Here is an 18,763-nt window from a genome sequence, read left to right on the forward strand (position 1 = left end):
TCAACAATAAAACAGTATCTAGAATTAATAGCATGCTAAGTGTTTGCAATTTTCCAGAGGTTCAGATAACTACAGGGCCTAATCATGTGGCCAATGAAAAGAATAAAGGAGGCATCCTAGTTTCTAGGTTGAAAATACTTAAAAATTGATTTAATATCAAATTTAAGGAGAAAATATGCCGTAAGAAAATGCATTTCTCAGGATTAAAGTCAGCATTTGTTTCTTAATAGCATTTGTCATTTTCCAATTTTTCATATGTAGCAAATTAATTACAAATCATTTTGCTCTTCCAAGTGCCACTGTGTATTGTATTTCTTTTTTCATATTCTTCTGGATAACATTTGAGAAAAAATAAGACTACAACAGTCATTGATTACGTTTGGGATGGAAGACAGTTGTAAGACCAAGGAACAGGTGGAGCATGTATGATGGAAATAGTCACTTTTCGTGCCACCATTTTGTAGCTGTTCAAAAAAAAAAAAAAAAAGTAGCAAATGGTGGATATTGTTTCTTTACAAAAAATGGTTCTGTACTGGATCCATCTGTGAAGTATAAACATGTCATCAGCACTCATTTTCTATCTCCAAAAAACATTCCCCATGTCCATATTTGATTTTCAAGTGCATCTGTGCACTGATGGAAACCCTCCCAACATGCTGCCACACAATTGCAAAACCCACACATTTCTGTCTTTGAATCAAGCTTTAACGAGTGCCTGGCCTCCCCTGGGTGTGCGGTTGTGTTGAAGTTGCAAAGGCCTTCTGGGTGACCTCCATAAAAAAAAAAGTTTCAATGTCCATGGTAAGGTTCAGTTACTCTTTTCAGGGAGGTGATATTTTCCATAAAGTTTTTTCGACTTTATTCAAAACATTATTTTTTGTGTGTGTGGGTGTCTTAGAATTCCTCTTTTTATCCCTATGCAATAGTTACCTAATTATTAGCACTCATCCCATTGAGTTTCTCAGTGACTAAACTCACATTTAAGAAAGAAAATGAAGGTCTCCATACTAGTTTGGTCATTGAGGACATTTATGTCGTAAAAGCAGGGAGCTCATCTCAGCCAGCTGAAAGGCAAGAATCCTGAGTCTTAGGGGTAGCGTCCTTGATGATTGCCTAACCTGAAAGAATTTAAACCTTCACAGAAAAAACTCAGTCTCTCCCTAAAAACACATTCAACAGCGAGCTCCTTGGTAAAGAAAGACATTTTATTTTACCTCATTATTTTCCATACCCAGTACCAGAGTTACCTTCACTATAGAGCAATGGAGTAAGTCTTGCCTGTCATTTTTAATCAGGTTGTTTTAGGTAATTTTTGAATTGTTTATCAATAGGTGCAGCAAGTGTCACTAGCTTTTCTCATCAAACCAGGTCTGACAAAGCAGCACAGTGCATGGGAAAGGGGCAGCTAGGTGAAACTAATGTCATAGATGTTTGATTCATTAGGAGCTTATTGTTAACGGCGATGTCTGATTGTAAAGGCTCAGTCAAGCAAAAGAGTGCAGAGTAATCAGTCGGATTTATAGTTTGCAGGGCTCAGAAAAAAAAAAAATCAACATAAACCTTTGGATATAGCAGAAACAGAAAAATCCCCTTTGGGCAGCCCTAACCTGAAACCAGCCAAATAAGGTCATGCTACATGAAGGTTTCCTGTTAGGTGATGGGAGATAGAGGCGGATTAGAGCCATATGGCAAGGCCTATCATACCTTCTGACTTAAGATAACAAAGCCAAGCTTTGTGCTTAGCTGTTTTTGACTGACATCATCAATTTTATTTTATGTTGGTCACCTCCGGTAACAGGAAAAAATGGCCTAGGGTTGATAACACGTCTTTTTTTTTCTTTTTTCCTTTTAGTATTAAGATGCCTAGAAGCTAGTTTTGTGCTGTTAAAACTTTCAAAGAATTAGTAGCTTACTCTTCTATCACCCATCCTCCAGCAACTGTCAGCCCCCCTGCCCCTTGTTTTCAGTTTGTTCCTTGCAAATGAGAGGCAGCCTTATTCAGAACCAGATGTAAGACTCCTAGAGAATGAGCATAAGCTGGTGTACTTTAAGCCTAATGGGAAGTTTTATATGCAAGGGCCTTGAACTGATTAGTATAATTCCCTCTTTAATACAGCTGTCCCTCCAGATTAAGGTAAACCAAATGTTGCAATCAGAGATTAGTGTACCTTGCCAGTTATTAACATCCCCGGGTGCTCAGCGAGCACGTCAGATGCTAATGCTGTGGATTTATTTGCCACTTCCCCACTGTAACTTGAACTTCTGCACCTGTCAAAGCATTCCAGTGAAGAGAGGGGCATTATTGGAAAGCAAAAGTTTTATACCTGTACACCTGTTTTGTTTTGTCACAGCTCAGATTTTCTTTTGGTGTGCCAAGATTGCCAGGTGCTTTAATCTGCTACTCTTCTGGTTTTGTAAAGAAAGGCTTGGTCTGCTGAAGCACATTTGTTACTTTCATATACTTTCTTTTATGCCACCTGGGAGCTACTCACCTAATTTTGAGTGTGAAAGTGTGTGTGTGTATTTTCTTTTACATGGGTGATATCAGTAAAGGGTGCGGTTCCTTCCCCAGCGAACTCCACACCTATGTCTCCTGTGTCCCTCAGCCTCGGCAGTCTCTTAGTCACAAGGTGGGTTTCACAGCTGTAATAAATTTGGCAGGATATCCTGCTTTCTTGCAACCCAGATGTCAAGAAAGACAAAGTCCTGATTATCTCAGAGAGATCTGGCTTTGTTTCTTTTCCTCCTCAACCTCCAGCCGGGTTAAGTTTGGACCTATAGGGCTGAATGCATACAATAAACACACTGGAGAGGCTACATACAGTAGCCCGGGATTTGTCTTTTTGGCTGATAAAGTTGGTCCAGACTGAATATTCCCAGCTTATTTTGTATTAGTCTATAAGATGTGTGGACATATAAAGGAAAGTAATGGTAAATTTGAGGAAGAGACCTCACATTTGCAGAATGAAGCGCCATTGTGATTTTTATCAGCATATTTTATTACTCAGAGATTGAGAATCAAAAAGTACTTACTGTGAAAAATGCATAGTTTTCCATGTAACCACTAGGGTCATCTCAGGGTCTGATTTTTGTTTGTTTTAATATCTGGGTCTTAAAGCATGTAGCTATGTTATTTCAGAGCTGTCACCTGATGACAGGCATGGTGGGGAAAAATCAGCCCCCTCTCGATTTTGTCACAGGTAGGAAGGAGCCCCAGCTTCCGAGCTATCCTGTGACACTGGAAGCAGTTACTGGTTCAGGTGGTTGCCAGTGGATGGGGAAACATTTCTTTTCCTCCCCCTCCTTTCCCCCAACTCCATCTTGGTATTTGCACGTTGATTGCTTGATGCAGAGTTTTCACGTATTATAGCTTAATTGCAGATTTTCTTAAAAGACAAAAATATGTTCATATCTTAGGAATTATGTCTTGCAGCCTACTAAATATGCTAATGCAGCACTAAGCAGGGATAAAGTTCTTGCCATACCCCCCAACAGTTGCGTGGAGCCCGCTGCCAAGTGATTGTTAATTGTGAAGCACAAGCAGGCTTTGCAATCCATCTTAATTGTCATACTTACTTCGGGTTTCGTGATAAGGCTTGATGTTCTGTTTAAAGTGACAACGTTGACAAGGGGAAAGGGTGTGGGCCTGAGCCTGTGGTTCTGAAGAGGTTGCGTGCTCTGACCTGCCAAAGGTTGATACGGGCGCTCTGCGCGGGGATTGTAGTTGTCAGGGGGTCCCCAGGCGGGTGAATGGAGAGACTGTCTGTCCTGCTTTTTCCTGTTAGGATCCTGACACGTGGAGCATTGATGAACTCAGCACAACATTGAATGGGAGCTTTTTGGCAGCTGAGACACTGGGGCTAAGCTGCAGGTCAGAGATAACACCAGTGCGGATCTCCTCCTGCACACAGCTACCAGTGCGCTTTCTTCCCTCCTGAGTGCAGGAAATGGCTCATGTTAAATACGTTCACTTTACAGTTTTCCTTTCTTCTAAAATGGAGCTTGACAGATTGGACTTTTCAGCTCCCCCCTTTTTCACCACCTCTGCATTCTACCTTAGAAATACTCTTCAGGAAGCAGGAGTTAATCTTGGTGAGGAAACGATAAGGTGATACTTGATTTTCAGGGAGAAGCAGAAGGATATGACTGCTGCATTACTGCACATAAACTTGTAACTCTCCACCTTTTAGGCTTTCCCTTGCTATTCCCTTCTCATCTCTTTGGTATAGACCAGCAAAATCATCGAGTGAAGAGTCTACTAACCGAAAGAATATAAGAGAACACCATGTCATATTAGGTAGTATTAGAGAAGAGGAGGAAAACATTTGGGAGGTAATGCTAACTTTTAAAAAGTGTTTTTTCAATACTCATGTGGTCCCCCTATCTGAACGGGGCATCACTTGCTGAAACCTAAATGCTTGTGTATCATGTTCACTGCAATTGAGTTTTGCAGGTTTCTGAGAGTAATTGACAGCAGTTACTGTCCTGTACTCACAAGAGTACTCACAAGAGAAGTGTGGAAAAAGAGTTCTATCGAATTTAGTATCTGCCCTAAACTTACCGTGAAACGAAAGGGTATTAGAAATCCAACCTTGTGTGGCATTGAGTGTGAAATTGATAAACTGAAACCACCCCAAACTAAGTCAAATTCTGACTGGGTGTATGTGCATAGCTTCAGTGAGGTCAAGATATTTCCTTATGAACCAAAAGCATTAGGTATGAAGGTGAGGGTGTATGAGTGTGTGTGTGTGCATGAATACATGTAAGTAGAGGGGATAGGAGAAGACAAGGGGGTAGGGTGGAGAGAAGGGAATGGGAATGGGGCAAGCTTTCTGATCAAGGTTCCATAAGCATCAGAAAATAAAAGGGTTGTAGGTGGAAGTGAGAGTACCAGTGCGGATGGAGGCTGACACCTTGGAACGGTCAGGGTGATGCTATCTTTTGATCTCTCTCATCTTTTACCAATTTCATGAACCTTTCATTCTCATGAGGGTATATAGTAAAGTGAAGACAGAGAGAATGAGTGAGTGAGATGTACAGAAGCCAAATATGGTGAGTCAATAACCCTGAGGAGAAGGATTCAGGTTTGGAACTCCATCAGAATTTGTTCTGATGCAAGGTTGTGGTGCCAGACCTTCCATAATAAAATAATTTTCCAGGCCTCCCTTCCAGTAATCCTATGCAAACCCATTCTGTTTGAGTGACTGTGGCTCGACCATTCCTGGACTCAGGCTGGACGCCTCCCTGAATATTGCTGGTGGGAGCCTTCCAGGGATCTCTGAATTTGCCCAAACTTACCTTCAGGGAGAAAAGCCAAAGCTGCATAATCTCAGGACCTCAAGGAAATGATGGATGTAAAGTGATAGTACAGTAGCTGGCACACAGTAGGTGCTGGGTAAATCCTCACTTTCCTTCTCTTTGAGGAGTAAACCTGGTGAATTTCTTGTTGAATCCTTCCTTTGGTTGTGTTGGCAGCTGGAGCACTGCCTGAGGAATTCAGGAAGCATGGTAGGGGCACCTATCCGGAATGGAGGGTTTAGGCTGGGTTGTGTTTTCAATCTGCTTTGTCTGGATCTAGTCTGGAAGTGTGACTGTGTAGACTGACCCAAACCAATTCTAGGTATGTGTAGTCCCATGTCATTGTCATGAGGTCAAAGGGGGATAGCTATCTATACAATGTGACTGAAGAGCCAGGAAAAAACCATATGCCCTCCATGCACCTGCTATCCTGATATTTCTGCCAGTAAAATAATTCTTGTGAGTTAAAGGGAGTTTTCTTGATAGTCCTTCTTATGGTGCAATTATGAAACTTGAGAGAAGACCATTTGTCATGACTGGAAAGTGAGAAACTGGCAGCTAAATAGAACTTTGTTAAGAATGATACATCTTCTAAATCACAGAATGGGCCAGGAAGTTACTAGGTTGGGGTTATAGTCCCCCAGCCAATTTTGTATTAAGATATAAAGACATCAGGAAAACTCCTAGTTAGCTTTGTGAAACAGGGAAAGCTTAATTTTGTGCCATGTTGTCTTTTAGCTCTGTAGGGTCCTTCATTCAAATGATTTCTCCTCCAAAAGGGGACATTTCCATGGGCATACCTTGACTTTGACAGTGGTACAATAGGCATTGCTTTTAACCTTTATCTTAAACAATATCTTCTTTTAATAACACACCTTTTCCTGAGATCCTGTGTCCCCTTGGGAAAGCATGTCCCTTTCCCTCTTTTCTGGTCTCCATCTTCACATTCCATCACCATCATATCAGAGTTGCTGTCTTAATATCCTATCTGGGCATTTCTTCTCCCTCACATAGTTTGTGTGCCCTTTGCTCTCTTCCTAAGAGCCTTACTACTGTAAGCATGTATATGTGTGTGTTTATATGTGCGTACACACATTTGTATATACATACACAAATACCTATATACTAGTACGTCTATATGAATGTAGGTACATATAAGTGGGTGTGCATATGTATGAATATGTCTGTGTATATATGTATAAATGAGAAACAAACCTATCTTACGTGTTTTAAAGTGGGTTTGGGTTAAATGGCTGCTTTATGGATATGAAAATTATTATGTCACCAATGAGCCTTCTCTTCTTTGACCATGTATTTTTAATATTTTAATTTTTCTTTATATATCACATGATATATCCTTAGATTTTCTATTAGTTCAAAAAATATGTGTATTATTTTCTTTTTCATTGTGCTATTTTTACATACTGACTGTAGAATGTTTGGAAAGATGAGTAATTATGGAAGAGGATAAACTCATACAGAATGCCATCATTTAGAGTTAACCTTTGTTAGCATTTGATTGCATTTTTCTACCTCTTGGCATAGGTTGTGTATCAAGAATGCATGGGTTACATTATAATCTTTTAATTGTTTTTCACTTTCATTTTCAGACTTTTAACTCTCCAGGTTCTCCCCATTCCTTTTATGTTGATGGGTCCCACGTGGGACCAATGTGAGACTTTAGTAGCTAATGCCAGATCTGGCTTGTATTCTGGGAAGGTTAACTCACAGCCTCTACATACTATATTTTGAAACTCTTAATATGCATTTTCCTGCTCTGAATCAGTGATTTATTTTTTGATCTTTGTTAATACTTCTTTTCAAGCTTGAAACAAAAGAAATTATCTAAAAATAGCTAAAGACTATTATCCATGACTTTAAAGTAGCATGAGCCAATAGGTTGACACGTTTGATCCTTAGGTAAAAAGTTACAGTTCTTTTGTTGACTCTTCAAAAGGAGGAAGTGGGGACAAATTACACCGTTGATGCTATTTTGTGCACGAAGGAACCTACTTTCGACAGCTAGTAAACAAGTTTTAACATTTTTTTTTTGTAAAGTGACTTATTTAACATTTAATTGCGCTAACCCTTTCTAGGCACTGTTCTAGGCATGAGGATTCAGCAATACACAAATCAGACCAAAATCTACCTTTGTGAGAGTTTCTACTTATAAAAGGTAGCTGAGCTTTTAAATGTTCTACCTAAATTTCCACTTAAAAAAGTAATTATAATTCATTTCCTAAATTCAGAGTCAGTTTTGAAGTGGGGCAAGTAGGCAGGGAAACTGTTCTATTATAGCAATACAATAGAATACTGTAATATCAAATAATGTTTTTCTTTCCAGAGACCTGGGTCACTTATTTTCTTGCATGTTCCAATTTTCAATAGGCAAAGGCAAACAAATGCCGTGACAAAATCAGTCCTGATGGATGAAGAATAAATGCCCTCAATTTTAACATACTTTGCTATTTTTCATCAAGGGAATAAGAAAAACAGAGAGAAGAGCAGATATATACTTACAATTATTTCAAAGAGCAAATGTGGGATGTAAAATTAGGAAGAGATCTAATTAGGGTTCACTGTAACCAGGACTGATCAGTTTTGTATTTGAGATTATGGGCTTTGCCACTTAAGTTAACCTGAATAGTAATGGAGAAATAATTGTTAGTAGCTAAGCAGAGAAATAATGCATGTGGCAGAAGACATTGGTTAAAAGTTTATATAACTCAAATGTGTAATCCATTTAATTCCTACTAGATGTGAGGTCACCGAACGTATAAGAAGTATGTAGAAATTAAGATACAAAGCAAATAACAGTTATCTCAGTGATTTCATTACCAACTTGTTTCAGTTTGAGTATATTTTAGGTAGTTTGTCAATCAGACATCAAGAGAGATGAATTTTACAGATAGAACTAGATATGTTTTTTTTTAATCAGAATTCAGGATATGCCATAGGCAGTTAGACTGTGACATGGAAATATAGAGGTTTAAATGAATGCTGCATGAGAAATTACCCTGGTTTCTTGAGTTTGTGTGTAAGAAAGGAGTCCTTTTTCTTAAACTTTTTAAAAGAGGATAGTGATAAAAGTTTTCTGTAACTCAACTGAGAAAAGAGGAGTGTGGATTGAAGATGAGAATTCATGCAGTTAAATAACTCTGTCTGTGGAATAGAACACAGCTGCTGACTTAGTGGAGAGACACAATGTCAGAAGTATTGACCAAATTATTTACAAATGCTGGAAAACTCAGAAGAAGAAAGGAAAGAGAGGAGGAAAGAAATGGACGGAAAGGATAAAAAAGAGAGAGAAAAACGAACAAATGCAAACTATAATAGATCACATTAAGAGTTTTAATACCAGCTATCACAAGGGAAAATGATATTCTTTATGCAGGGTTGTATAATTTATACTTATGACTATTGGAGCATGAGATAACCTAAGAACAAAGAATATGATAAAATTATATTTAATAGAAATAGTAGGAAATAATTCTACTAATCATGGAACCTCTACATCCTTAAGCTTAAGTAATACTTTGTGAAGAAGGATGTAGAGGTTCCATGATTATCTATTTTTTTTCTTTTCATGGGCAGGCATCTGGAATCGAACCTGGATCTCCGGCATGGTAGGTAAGAATTCTGCCACTGAGCCACCGTCACACCACCCCCATGATTATTTTTTAATCTGGTTTTTATCCCGATTTTAGCATATTGTGCTGAGTTAAAAAAAAAGTCAAGTGCAAGCAACCCTTGATTTAGTTTCAAGTCCACATTCTTTCCCCTGATTTCTCCATTAGAATTTTGTCCTTGCTACATCTCAAAGCCAAACTAAATCTACTTGTTCATGGAAGGTTTCCTTTCTTCCATGAGAGAAGATACAATACTCTTCACAACCCTTTAGAGACAGGCATGTTTTTCCTTATATATTATGGTCACGACCATTGTCTTTCTCATTCTGTATGAAAACAGAGATGGTGTCTCCATATTTACAAAACGTGTACAAGAAAATGTGCTGCACGCATGCTTTGTCCAATAAATATTAATTAACATTTGGCTAGAGAACACATGCCATTAATGATAATGTCCTGCCTAGTCCAGGTCTTCAGATGCCTGAAGGTTCTCGATGATTTTTTTTTTTTTTTTTTTAGGTTCTAGATTATTTATTTGGAAAGTATTACCCATAGAATTATGAATTTTTCCACAATTCCGTTTATTACAATTTATATGATTCTGTAGAGATTCTACTATGTGAAGTTTTTCACACGTTCAAGTATTTTGCATGATGTCTGATGTGATCAGTGATGAAGGTTGCAATGAAGTAGTAGCTGTGATCGTAACCCTCTTGCAATCTAAAAAGAACAGGAATTTTCTTTTCTGTACAGGCAGCTATGAAGTTATCAGGAAGTAACTGTCCATCTGAAAGGAACTGGTCATCTTTTCCTTGATCAATTAGTATGTCTAGCTGAGACCCTGGATATGTCTTCACAAGATGGGTAGCATCAAGCGGGGAGGATGCCCTGTCGTGGTTATTCATGTTTAGGTTAAATGAAGGGATAGTTTTCCTTTTTAAAAGTAGCAATGTTGCTGAAATTAGCATGAGGTATGCATTGCTTGATGAAGTATTCAGGAATTTTTTACTTCAGAAAATTAAAAACAATGAAAAATAAACTGCATACTACATATACACAGTGTTTGTAGTACATGCATACATGTAAAACATAGCATGTATTATATATATAATACATATACATATATATGATGCAGTATGTGGGCATACTTTGCTACCTAGAACTTTAAAATAAGTAAATGTATTACTTCAATGTTAACGGGGGACCAACCTTTTTGGGTAGATGAATTGAATAGCCTTTAAAATAGTAGACTTTATGTCCGCCATTCATTTGTCAATAAATGTTCCTAAAATACTTACCAAATATGGAGATGAAGAAAGCTCCATTAGATCCTCAGAGAGCTTTTGATCTGGTGGTTTAAGGCAACTACATTACAGAGAACACTGGTATTTTCACAGGCGAGCTGAAGAATGAGGAAATAAAAATGACCCCCAAATTCCTTATCATGTGGCAGGCCTTCTATGATATATCCCAGGTATGTTGCCTCAATCGAATCCTCAGAACAACTTTATAAGGCAGGCACTTTTACTCTCCCTCACTTTCCAGATGAGGATAACTGGGGTCTCTATCGTTTGAGAGACTACCCAAGGGCACACCGCTAGGACAGGGCAGAGGCTGGGCACGTGAACTAAGACGGTCTGAGCACAGAGCTGGAGATGCCAACCATTGTACTCCACTGCCTCCTAGGGGACGGCGATGGAGAAATCACGTTTAATTGGGGTGAGGGTCCAGAATGGTTTCTTGAAAAGGGGACCCTTGATCTGTGTCTTAAAAGATTTGCAAGATTATGGTACAAAGAACTATGGGAAGAGGGAATGCCGGTCAGAGAATGTATGGAGGGGGTGAGGGGGTGGGGCAAAGATCAGACTTGGATAACACAGAACTCAGTGGGGCAGCAGGAATAAGCGGGGGGGGGGGGGGGCAGCGGGGGATTGAAAAAGAGAGCATGAGAGGATGCTTGTCTAAATTGCGTAGGATCTGACTATAAAATAGAGTAAAAGATGCATAATAAAATTTGACAAATGAATATTAGTGAAGGGTAATTATGAAGATGAGAGTTTCAATGGCAAAGTGCTTCTTAGAGGAACTGGAGTTTAAGCTAGAGTTTGGAATTGATATGAATGAAGTAGAAAAGTATGCCAGCAAGCTAGAATATTGTGAATTAAACAGGAGACTAGGACACACAGAAAAAATGAGGAGAGCTAAGAAAGGCCATTTTTCATGAATTCAAGGACTATGAGGAATGAGGTTGAATAAATAAATTTCCACCCTTTCTGCCTTCTATTCCCTGCAGTCTCCTCCACCTTAGATAACGGCTGACCATCCACTTAGTTTTCAAGTTCAGAATATGACAGTTAATTTTAATCCCTTTTCTTCCCCAGCTCTAAAATATATCCTGAATTTTCTGCTTTAATTCTTACCTCACTTCATTAAACTCCCCAGAGAGGCTGTACTCTGGTCTTTTGAAGACCTCAATTGGGTCATGTCACTTCCTTGTTTAATATTCTCCAAAGGCTGCCCGCTGCATATAGTATAAATTCCACACTCCAAGGCCATCACATTTCCAGCCTAACCTCACTTTGCTTTTTCATTATGCTTCAGATGTCCCGTCTCCCTTCTGTTCCTTGACTCATTCTCAGTTTAGGCCATTTTTTATGTATTTCTTTTTCTAAAATTTTATTTATTATGACTGGATCTTTTTTCCAACTGAAAATCAGCACAAGCCTTAGAGACTCCTTCTCTGGCCAATCAAACTAAAATGTTACATCCATGAGTATTTTCTTTACTTGCTTGTTAAGAAACAAGATGCTGTCTGAATATTTGGAGAATTTTATTCAAATCAGTGTTTATTCCTCTACACAACTGTATTTTCTTCACAGTTCTTATGATTTTCTGAAATTGTATAAATACATATTTTAAAATTATCAATTTGTATATTTCAGTTTCTCTAAGAATTTCAGCTCCAGAAGTTTTGATTTGTTCAGGGTTGTTGACTTATTGCCCAACAGAGTGCTTTGAACATAGTAGGTGCTGAATAAATATTTAAGTGGATGAAGAATGAGTTAAAAGTATGGGGGCGAGGATGATTTGGTCAATGGGCAGATTTTATATTTTATCCAATAAATGATAGAAATGGTAAAAGAAGTACATTCTATTTTCTAAATATAGTCTATTTCAATAATTATTCAAGTTGCTTTCTTTTTTTACATACCAGCTTACTTATAGTGGAGTAGGTGGATTCAAACCATTTTATGTTACAAGGGGAAAACAAGCCCGAGATTTAAAAGAAAAAAATGGCCTTAGTTAATCCACAGTGTGGGTGAGAACTCAGTGAGAATGCTCTTTGGAATCCGAACAATTTAATGACAGTAACCCTAGGGTGCAATGTTTGGGAGGCTAGCTGAACCGAGCTTGTGACACGTGCAATCCGTCTCGATGTGTTTGATTTTTCTACAATATCGCCAGGTGACATTTAAATTTGAATGGGAAATGACCTCCTTTTCCTTTTCTAACCAGTGTAGGATTGTTCCTTCAACAAATTTTGGTATGTTTTGTCCAGTATAGTCCTCAACAGATGGAGTTTTTGAGTTTATTTTCTAGTCGAAATAGTGGTTTCTAGACAAGGAAGTGTGTAGGAGCTATTTATTTTCACTTTTTTATAGGAATACCTTTCTGGCAAATAAGCAAATAAATAAGCATGCAGAATCAACAGCTTTCTTGGAAGGAGTCCTGTGCTCTAGGTATGGGAGAATTCCTTTGGCCAGCCTTAGCTGCCCCACACTGTTCTCACACTTGTGTTGGCACAGTTGGTGGATTTTATTATTAGCGGTGTGTTGTATGAGCCATTCATTCATGGAATATGGCCCCGGGAGACAAATCTTAATGTGGAAATAAAATTGTCCTTTTTTCATCGACTTTGGGGACATCTCACATAATGGAAGAATATCTAAATAGAAAGACCTACCTTCAGAAGAAAAGGAAGAAGGAAAGGTGAAGGGAGAGAGAAGTTCTCAGTGGAATAAGTTAGAACTGAAAAATTAAGATTTTGTTTTGTGCAATGCTAGTTGCCTTGCCAGTCTCAAGCTGGCACTGTGGGCTTGCTGTAGCTGCTGAGTCTGAGCTGAGGAAAGGAGACAGTTTGCTTCAGTTTTATTGCCCAGCCTCAACATGCATCTCAATATGTTTTTGATTTTGTATTTTAAAAATAAGGTGAATGATCTCAAAAGGAAATCATTGCAGATGATTTTATTCTTTGCTTTTTCTAATGGACAATTAAAAAGCAATCCTGGTTCTATTCCAGAGATTTTCTCATTTCTTAGTACAACTGTAATTTAGGCACATATAATAGCATAATGGTGTTATCAGATATTATCGTGCTTATTTTGTCCATGAAAATGTGTGACACACCTTATTTGTATTCTTTTGGGGGAAATGTCCTGGAATGAGTTTTGTCCTGGTTCCTTTTTGTGCCTGTCATAAAGGTGTGTGGTAGAATTTAAATTCCTAAGAATAAGAATAACATTTCTTTTTTTCGGGAGAACATAATAATTTTGAGCTTTGTGAAGTTTCAATAGGCTATTGTTGCTTGTTTTCCCACAACTCTCCAGCCCACCAAGTCCCACTGTGACAAACTTCCTATCTTTTATAGTAAATACTTATATTGCAAATTAAAATAACTTAAAAATAATTTTCTTTTGAAAAATTTTGGAATTATCCCCCCCTAAGATCTATGAGGTAATTGGAGATGGCCCAGGCTATCACAAAAGTAGAGTCTGGAAATCAGTGCTTTAGTGATTAGAACTTTGTAAGCCTTCAAAAAATATTTAAACCAGGATAGATTGTCTAATTTCTGGTGGGTGTATTCTCTTTAGTATAATGTAGTGTATGAACAAATGCTTAGCGAGGAGATTGTGGATCCAGAAAATGGCTTTTACATGAGGCTTTTATCCAAATTAATTCAAAGAATAACAGGTTCAGTTGGGTATTGGGGCAGAAGGAATAAGGTGACTAAATTCAGCGATAGAGAAATCTCCAGAACAGAAAGTCTTAAGTCAACCCTTAAAATTCTTGTCACTTGAGCCAGTAATCTTGTAATAGATGCATAGTATCTTGAAAACGGATTCTTCTATTAAGCAATTTTGGCGTGGTTGCCTATGCATCCACAGAATATTGAAATCAAATACAGCTTTCTTTTTACTTTTAAGTTCTCTTCTATGTCTCTAAAGAGAATCTTGAATGAGAAGGACAAAAAAAGTAATTTGCAAATAAATTCACCTGCTGAATGTGTGCCCGAGGCCTACTATATTTACCTAATTCATTTTTGGCTCCTGCTTAACTCTAGCCATGGCGACACACTGAGAAATCAATGCCAAGTTCTCCCGGGTTGCTGGAAACGCTTGTACAAGGCAGTGGCGAAAACGTAAAGGGACTGCACGCTCCGGGATTTGGGTCCCACTCCATGGGGGGGGGGGGGCATCGGATTTGGTCTCAAGCAGTCTGAAGAGGCCCTGTGAGTCTGGTAAACTGGGACGGCCAGCGTGTTGCCATTTCACGGATCCAGGAAAGCAATCTGGCCCCTGTCCACATTCAGACACCGCCCAACGCTCTACCAGTCCTGAACTGAGAAAATTCAGGATTTAGTAATTTGATCCCCAAACCTCGATCAGCCTTGCGGCTTTTTTGAGATAGATTAAGGAAATTTTCAAAGTGTTCATAGATCTACAATTCACAGATCTAGAGCTGCATATGCAGTTTGAAAAGAAATGGGGGTGAGTCAACAGGTAGAAGCTAGATTGATGGAGGATGTGATACCCTGAAAACACTTCTGTTTTCTAGGGCGAGTGCCTTTTGTAAGACATGTCTGGTTTGGGCTTCAGGAGGTTTTTGCCTGGTGGTCTGCAGGATCATTTGCATTCCAACAGATAGGCCAGGCTGCCTTTCTGGAAGGGGCTCTGATAGGAAAGAAGTTTCCCCAGCCTGCTTCAGGGGAGATAACCACCCTACACCTGGCTCATATAGGTAGTACCAGGCAAAATCTCCACTAGGTTTGAATGTATTTTCACTAAAGCTTTTGGTGAGGAATGAGGGTCATTTAAAAGAGAATGTCAAATATTATTTTGAATAGGGGCCCTTTCTTTGTTAATTTTTTGTTCTTTTTATTTTCTAGGCCTACAGGTACAAAGGTAGAGTAAAGAACTGCTTCAGACCGTCAAGGATGCTGAGGTCCTGAAGATGCTGACCCCTGCTTGCTTCTTCCTCATTCATATTTTTTCTTTCTTCCTGTGGTTATCTTTTCATTCATGTAGTTTACCTCTTAACTCTCTCATTTTATAATATATTTATTATAAATAGATAATAAATTTTTATAATATTATATGTAATATGTCATGATATATTACAAATATATAACATAAATATGTAATATATAATATATTTATTAAATATGTGTCTGTTTGTATATATTATATTCAGGATTTGCTTGGAGTGCAAAATATGTTTCAAACTTGAGAGGGAGCAAAACCGGGTAAGTTAATGAAAAGTAGTACCTCCTCCCCTGTTGCAGAATGACTCAGAAGGCGGGCAGTGGAATTTTTGGTTGGTGCCGGTTCTTCTTGGGACAGCTTCGGCACCAGTGCCCATGGTGTCTAATTCCAGGGTTTGATCCTCACGTGGGACAATTTGCTCCATATTTTTCTAACAGATTGTTTGGAGACTCAGAGCAGTCACTGCAGAAATGCTGGTCAGAAAGGGTACTGGGGAACATATGGGCAAATAGGTGACAATCCAGACCCCCCCCCTTGGAAAAAAGAAAGCCCCAGCTGTACTGTCATTTTTGTATCACTTAGATGTTAGCTTGTTACTCAACCTCCCTCCCTCTCTGTTTCCTCATCTGTAGAACGGAGATAAGATTTGCTCCCTTTCTACCTCACCAGGATCTGTAAAGATTAGATAATGGCCATAAAGTCCTTATACAAAGGTACAGGCATTATCCTAAACAAGGAGATTAGTTAACAAATAATTAAAAAAAAAAAATTTAAAAGACCCCCCTCCCCAAAAAAGTATGTTGCCTAATAATTTTGAATTAACATCTGTAGTTTGCAGTCTAATCCATTCTGAGTTTGGTTTGGCAGAAAAAAGTTAAGTGTAAGGGTTTGACCTTTCTATTTATTTATAAGGTTAAAGAAATTGTTTGATAGTGAACATTTGTATTAACAAAAACAAAGCGGGCTTTGAATTTGAAACAGGTTTTATTTGAAAAAGAAGGTGAAGGCGAAGGTCTCTAGAAACATATGTGCCACGGAGGAATATTTGCATATATTTGATCTGCAAGCATGCTTCAGTGATTTTCACAGTATACCTTGGAGTTTAAGTTATAGCAAAGAGCCGTTGCCATCACCAGGCAACATAGCGTGCTCTCTCCAGCTTTATTATGGCATACAGCGACAACTTCATTTTTAACGTAAAAAAAAAAAAAAAAATTCCTCTTCACTTAATTCAGACAGTGACCTGCAGGCCGCATTCTGACTGAAGGAGCCATTCAGAATACTTGCAGACAAAAGCAGGGTTTTTCCCTAGCAACCAGATCAAAGCCAAATCTCCCAGAATAGCTCCCTCCCAGGTTTCCTTTGGCGCATAGGTTCACAAGGCCTTTTGGTGTCCAGTTCAAACTTCTCTTTCAAACTGAAATGGGAAGGAAAACTCCTGAGGAATTTTCGCAGACTCTGGAAACTGGCGAGCTTTGCGAGAGCACTTCATCTCGGGAGCGCAGGGCGGTCATTTGGAGCATCCCTAACTTTGTTATCGCTGCATCTGCCTGGACATTCTGTCGGACTCCCACAGAATGAGGTCTCTGTTTCCTTTCTGCCAGTACCTAATATCAGCTATGCCCAGGAGCCGGCCGATGAAGACTTCCTGTTTGTTTTGAGTCACTGTTAAAGTGATAAATATACTTTAGCTTTCTGCTTCGAGAGGAAAGAAACCAGCTGCCCTAAACTAAAGAGAAAAATGCAGAAATTCCACTGGCCTTGTTATCGTGGAGTTTCAAGGGCAGCGTAAAAATGAAAACTATCAGCCTGGGCAAAGTAAATAATTTCCATATTAAAGCATCTTGCTGCAAGCATAGACCTGAGTTGTTTGTCTTTAATCATTTAGGCGAACAGAGCATTTTTCACTCTCTAAGACTAATTCAGCACTGTTTAGAAATTTTTAAAAATGTAAACTTACACTACAGAGCGATGGTTGGCTATATAAATAAACAATTACAGTTGTGGTTTTTTGATCTGACCACAGGCTTTTAATGCCATTTTTGCATGAACATATAATGCTTCTGGATAAACAATAATGTTTACGTTTCCAGTGGCATCCGATGTTGCACTGAGTAATTTACATCCATGATTATTTGGATATAGAGTAACTCAAGAACAAAAGAATATTATGAAATTACTTAAAATGAAAACAACAGGAAATCCTTTATAGCTTAAATGGCACTTCTTATATGAAGCTGTAGGATTTTAAAGTTGGCTTTTAATCTTATCTTTGTCCTTTTATTTTGGACAGATCCTGGATGTGACGACCAGTTTCCTTTGCACGGAATTACTATCTTGATTCTGACTCTGAAGACAGCGAATTTAGGAATCATTGCTGATCTAACTGTTTTGACCACTGCATTCTGGTTTCTGTCATTATTATTGTTATTATTATTATTATTTTGTTTTAATAAACTCGGCATAGACTCGACTTGCAGAAGCTGCGTGCTGGAAAAGCTGGCAGCAATTTGTGCTTGCATGTGCTGGGATTGTGTATGAATTGGTTATTTCCTTCCAAAAAGTTATGGTCTCTTAAAACAATTTCTCATAGTAGAAAAGGAAGACTTTACTAATAGTCCAAAAGAAGTCTTTTTGTCCAGGAATAAATAATTGTTTAGAAAGCAAAGACAAAATAAAATTTGCACTTTTATAGTGTTGTATTAGTGGTGCGGATCTGGAGGCAGGACTGTGTACTTCTGCCTGATGGCAATGTATTTGGTCTTACTTGAGACTTGAAAGTGCACATGAGTAGTTATATGGAAAGAAGGTTCCTTGACATCTTGAAGTCAATGATTAAGATAGTAACACAGGGGCCTCCTGAATTAGAGAATGACGGTGTTAAAGGCTTGATGGAGACTGTGTCTTTATCATCCAAGAGCTCACATTAAAAAAAAAAAATGAGCATGGCATTGGCAAAAAGGAGGGCATGCCTTTAGAAATACTCATCAGAGCAGTTAAAACAATTTCAATATGTCAAATATTGTTTTTACTTCATAGATATGTGGTGGTGGCTGAGTTTTTAAAAAATATCCTCACTTTGCTGATTAAGGAGAAGGACAGGAGAAAAATTATAAAATATAACTGAGGTTGAAAAGTTCAAAGAACTAACTAAATAATGTATTTTTTGCCCCAATGAAAACCTGTATATATATGAACTTAGAATAAATAGAACTAGAGAATGGGTGGTACATGGAGGAGAGGAAAAAATATATAGTGAAGCCAGCATTTTGTGTGGGTAGAAAAGAAGGGTATAAAACAATGTTATGAGATATATACATTTGCAAAAGTAGGAATCTCTTGGAACAATTTTAGTGGATATTTCTGCCTCTGTACATTTATATAGTGGTTAAAATTTGACAGAAAAGCTTAAGATAGTGGTGTAGGTGAGGCTTTTTATAAAGTCTGTCATTTTAAATACATTGGAACACTAATAGGGTGGGACCTATCACTTACTAATATAAAAAAGGCGTGAAAAACCACCCTTTACCTTTTTCAGCTATTTAGTGCTTCAGCTAAACTATTATGGTCAAA

General features: G+C 38.3%; 1 long non-coding RNA gene across 3 annotated transcripts in view; it reads left to right on the top strand.

Moving 5' to 3' along the window:
* LOC143677604 (uncharacterized) overlaps positions 1-17,753 on the top strand; it is a 65,346-nt gene extending 47,593 nt beyond the window's left edge. For all 3 annotated transcript variants that reach the window (XR_013172716.1, XR_013172717.1, XR_013172718.1), the window contains 3 exons: positions 15,094-15,149; positions 15,399-15,450; positions 17,484-17,753. This is a non-coding gene — a long non-coding RNA (uncharacterized LOC143677604). The remainder of the gene's footprint in view (positions 1-15,093; positions 15,150-15,398; positions 15,451-17,483) is intronic.
* Positions 17,754-18,763: the final 1,010 nt, after the last annotated feature.

The sequence above is a fragment of the Tamandua tetradactyla genome, chromosome 3 (genome assembly GCF_023851605.1).
Source record: "Tamandua tetradactyla isolate mTamTet1 chromosome 3, mTamTet1.pri, whole genome shotgun sequence".
Taxonomy (NCBI): Eukaryota; Metazoa; Chordata; class Mammalia; order Pilosa; family Myrmecophagidae; genus Tamandua; species Tamandua tetradactyla.